Genomic DNA, 4,912 nt, shown 5'->3' with positions numbered 1-4,912 from the left:
CACTAGGACAGGGAGTGTCTGAAGGCTGGAAACTCACATAGGTGAGAAGGACAAGAATGGAGAGTTGGAAGTCAGGAGAGCATAGAACCACAGCTTGGTGAGAGGTCCAGAGCCAGGTGTTGTTGGTTCTAAGAGTCAAGATAAGAAAGTGAGTTAAAAAGAGACTAGGAGTGACCACATAGTTAGAATCTGGGTCAAGACTATTATTCACGCCTTGAGAGCAGAAATCTGGTCTCTTGTTCTCTGCTGTCTCCGTGCTGCCTAAATCACTGCCTGGAAGAAAATAAGAGTCAGGTCAGACTGAGTCAGGAATCTCAAGGGGTTACTTGAAGGTCAGGGCTTGATCATGGAAGAATGAGCTCTTTCCACCCAAGGAGGTAGACATAATTCCAATGAGAAAACTGACCATACATTTTTAAAGTTTATTTATTTATTTATTTCTGAGACAGAGTCTTGCTCTGTTGCCCAGGCTGGAGTGCAGTGGCACAATCTTGGCTCACTGCAACCTCCGCCTCCCAGATTCACACTATCCTCCTGCCTCAGCCTCCCGAGTAGCTGGGACTACAGGCACCCACCAACATGCCCAGCTAATTTTTGTATTTTTAGTAGAGACGGGGTTTCACCATATTGGTCAGGCTGGTCTTGAACTCCTGATCTCGTGATCCACCCGCCTTGGCTTCCCAAAGTGTTGGGATTACAGGCGTGAGCCACCGCGCCCAGCCTATTTATTTTTAAGACAGAGTCTCATTCTGTCACTCAGGCTGGAGTGCAATGGTACGATCATGGCTTACTGCAGCCTTGACCTCCTGGGCTTAGGTGATTCTCCTGCCTCAGCCTCCCAGTAGCTGGACCACAAGCGCATGCCACCATGTCCAGCTAATTTTTTGTAGAGATGGGGTTTTGCCATGTTGCCCAGGCTGGTCTCAAACTCCTGGGCTCAAGAGATCCACCTGCCTTGGCCTCCCAAAGTGTTGGTATTACAGGCGTAAGCCTGGGATTACAGATTGTGCCTGGCCTTTTTAGTTTACTTGCTAGGATTAATACCTAAGTGGAACATTGATGGTAGAACAAAACAAAACATAAGGAAAAAACATTGAAATAATCCTGGTACTAGGGATAAGGTAATCTTTGCTAAGGGCTAGATTCCCCAGCACCTTGGACACCCTAGCCCAGGTGTGAGAAGGCGGGGCAGCTTGTTGGGTGTGTCCCATTGCTAAACTGACCTGGAGCAGGGAGGAGGCTTCAGGGTGGGAAGCCGAGGGACCGGAAATGAACCTCTAGACCTGACTTGCCCTGAGAAGGCAAGAAGTGACAGAAACAAAACCTAATCAACAGATATTTTCTGTCTCGATCTTACTCAGCAGATACTTAGATTGAAGTAGTTCAGAGCATGCACACAGGCAGGCTGAGTTATGTAACAGGGAGGGGAAACCATTTGTCATACGTAGTTGTAGATGAGTGCAAAATGCTCCATGGGTTGGATTTTTTCCTGGTGGCAGCTAGAACTAGGATGTAGGCACACCTGGGCAGTGATTGGAGGGGCTGTCGGACAAGGAGAAAGTCCTGGACTGCTCATAGTCCGCAACCTGGACTAGAAGTTCAGGCAGTAAACTCCAGCCACCAGCAGCAGGAGCTCTGGGCTCTGAGGCTCCTGGTGGCTTTAGGCAGGAAGCCTGTTACACATGGGGCCTGGGCCAGCCCTGTGTCTATGTTTAGGGAGCAGGGAGAGGACTAGGGTGGAGGCAGGCATGTGAAGGCAAGGGAATGGCCACGGAGGTGGCTCAGGCGTGTCATTTCCTCTAGTCTCATCAATGACTCTACATGATCCAAGGCTTCCCATCATCATCATCATCACCATCATCATCACCATCATCCAAGTGCCATGTATGAATCACTTCCTATTTGTTCAATTACCTCACTCACAAAACTCTGTAAGTCAGGAATTATTATTATTCCCAGAAGGGGAAACTGAAGCTCAGTGAGGTTAAGCGACTTGCCAAAGGTCATACACCTAAGAAGTGGTAGAGCCACACTCTGGATCGAGGACTAATGGATCCCAAACTCTAGTAGCAGCTTGGAGGGTTAGGAGCACAGACTGTGGAAACAGACGCGCTACTTGCATGGCTGTGGACAACTCTGTGACTCAGTTTTCTCACCTGTGAAATGGGGATGATGGTGATAAGAGAGCTACCTTATAGGGCAGTACTGAGGATCAAGTGAGCAACTGTAAAATATAACTCCAGGAGGAGGGTTGCTTAATTTAGCAAATCAAATACAGGATGCCCAGGTAAATCTGAATTTCAGTTAAACAATGGATAATATTTGAATTTATTTATTTATTTATTTATTTATTTTTGAGATGGAGTTTTGCTCTGTCGCCCAGGCTGGAGTGCAGTGGTGCGATCTCAGCTCACTGCAACCTCTGCCCACTGGGTTCAAGCAATTCTCCTGCCTCAGCCTCCCTAGTAGCTGGGATCACAGGCATGTGCTACCGTGCCTGGCTAATTTTTATATTTTTAGTAGAAACAGGGTTTTGCCATGTTGGCCAGGATGGTCTCGAACTCCTGGCCTCAGGTGATCTGCTCACCTTGGCCTCCCAAAGTGCTGGGATTACAGGTGTGAGCCACTGCGCCCTGCCTATTTTATTTCTTTTTTAGACAGAGTCTCACTCTGTTGCCCAGGCTGGAGTGTGATGGTGCAATCACGGCTCACTGCAGCCTCGATCTCCTGGGCTCAAACGATTCTCCCACCTCAGTGTCCTGAGTAGCTGGGACTACCAGCATGTGCCACCATGCCCACCTAATTTTTGTATTTTTTGTAGAGTTAGGGTCTCACCATGTTACCCAGGCTGGTCTCAAACTCCTGGACTCAACCGATCCTCCTGCCTTGGTCCTCCCAAAGTGTTGGAATTTCACGCATGAGCCACCATGCTCAGTCAGATGTTTTAGAAAAAAGTCTTGCACTGTTTGGGGCATACCTATGGTAAATATTGTTTACGGATTAGCTGAAATTCAAATTTAACTGAGCATCTTTTCTTTTATGTGGCAACCACGCTGAGGGGGCTTCTCAAGGCAGCCTCGACCCATGCGCCTGGCTCGGGTGCAGGGTCTAGTGAGGCCCATTTCCTCATTATCATCTCTGCCTCCAGGCTTCTGTTCCTGCAGTTTCATGCCCCCCTACCCCATGCCCTCTCCTGGCCTCTGGAGCCTTTCCTCACTTCTGGCGTCCTTTTTGTGATCTTCGGCGGTCTTCATGGTGAGTTCTTCCCTGACGGACTGCACCTTGAGACTGGCTCACGTAATTTAGTCCCTAATTATACAGGTCAGGTCCATTTGCTGTTTTTTTCAGGTGAGTTACTCTACTCTCCCTAACTAGGCTCTAGTGCCTTTCAGGCAGGGACTGTGTCCTCTGGGACCTGAGCGTGGATCGGTTTCAATAAATCCCTGCTGCTTGAATGGTTGTAGAAATGGAACCGTTCCTCTTCCAGGAACTGGCTAATGAGAGAGCCACTTTGGTTTTCTTCGTATGCTGTTGTGCTGCCGGAGTAAACCAGCAAAGGCTTGGCATCTGCAGGTCGCTTGCAGTCAGCCTCCTGTTGCCCAGCCCACAGCCTGTTTCACTTCTCTTTCTCACATAGGGGGGCGGCTTGGGCTGCAGCTTGTTTTTTCTCAGCCAAGAAAGTAGCACCCAGAGTGAAAGGGAGTGCACCTCGCTTCAATTACAGTAAGGAACTGACAACTGGCACAGAGACCCTTAGAATAGAACAGGAGGAGGGACAGTGACAAGTACCTTTGTCACACCTCATCTCAGGTGGCATTGCAGCTGTGCTGAGCAGCAGGGCCTGCCTGGCTCCTCTGCCTTGTCCCCTGGCCAGGTTGAGCCCTTGGATGGACACACTGACCTCTGATACGCTTTCCTTCCTGCTCTTGTCCTGTCCCTTGCCTTGGCCAGGCGAGGGCCCGTGCAGAGCCACAGCTCCAGGTTGCCTTCGCCCGCACCTGTGCCGCTTTGCTGAAGCCTAACGTCTCAAGCTAGTAAGACACTCTCTGAGACCCACTGTGCTAAAGGTTCTGGGTCAGCAGTTGGTGGGGATTCTGAGTGCTCCGTGGCCCTCAGCTCCTGATTTTCAGCAATCTAGAAAGACGAGGAATCCCAAGCCAGGATGACGCTCCTCTGCAGCCCCGTTTATTATGCCGGCATCCCTGTGCCAGCTAGGACGTTAGATATGGGCATTACAGGTGTAACTGGTAATCCTGTCTGGGGAGGCCCCGATTTTATCAAGAGCAAGTGCATTGTGGGGGATACATACAGTTGGAAGAGCAAGTCTTTCCCTCAACACCTTTATCATCTAACGTGAAACAAGTGCTTGCTTTGACAGCACATATACTAAAAAATTGGAATGATACAGAGAAGATTAGCATGGCCCCTGTGCAAGGATGACATGCAAATTCATGAAGCATTCCATTAAAAATTTAAAATAATGTGAAACAAAATGAAAACAGAACCACTGATCCTTTGTTATGTAAATGACCCATCCTTAGTACTGGGTTCTGTGGGTGCTCCTTCCCCCAGCTGCTGGAGACATGGGTGGCTGATGGCTGCTCTTAGTTGAGTCCCTTTCCAGGAATTGCCCTCCTTGCTCAAGGTCACCCCTTTCCCCCAGGGCAGCCCATGTTAAGGACTAGTCAATGCCCAGGTGTGGTCCCCTAGCTCCAATTCAGGGCAGCTCTGAAGGGCCATCCCAGCTCCAGAGCTCCCTGTGGGATCCTGGGATCGACTGAGGCTCCTCCCTCTGCCCCACCTGTTCCCTTCACTCCCCATCAGTGACAGATCCTGGGGCCATGCTCTGCATCCAGTCTCATCTAAGAATCTGTTTCCTCTGGGAACTCAAGAAATCTATTTGTCCCTAAAT

The 4,912-nt window shown here is 49.5% G+C and overlaps 1 non-coding gene across 1 annotated transcript; it reads left to right on the top strand.

Moving 5' to 3' along the window:
• The first annotated feature begins 4,362 nt into the window (after positions 1-4,362).
• Positions 4,363-4,471, top strand: LOC112440658 (U6 spliceosomal RNA). Its single transcript, XR_003028667.1, has one exon. It is a non-coding gene; the product is annotated as a U6 spliceosomal RNA (small nuclear RNA).
• Positions 4,472-4,912: the final 441 nt, after the last annotated feature.

Source organism: Pan paniscus, chromosome 6 (assembly GCF_029289425.2).
Source record: "Pan paniscus chromosome 6, NHGRI_mPanPan1-v2.0_pri, whole genome shotgun sequence".
Lineage (NCBI taxonomy): Eukaryota > Metazoa > Chordata > Mammalia > Primates > Hominidae > Pan > Pan paniscus.
The sequence above is the reverse complement of the archived record's forward strand: the minus strand, read 5'-3'. Positions and strand labels throughout refer to the sequence as shown.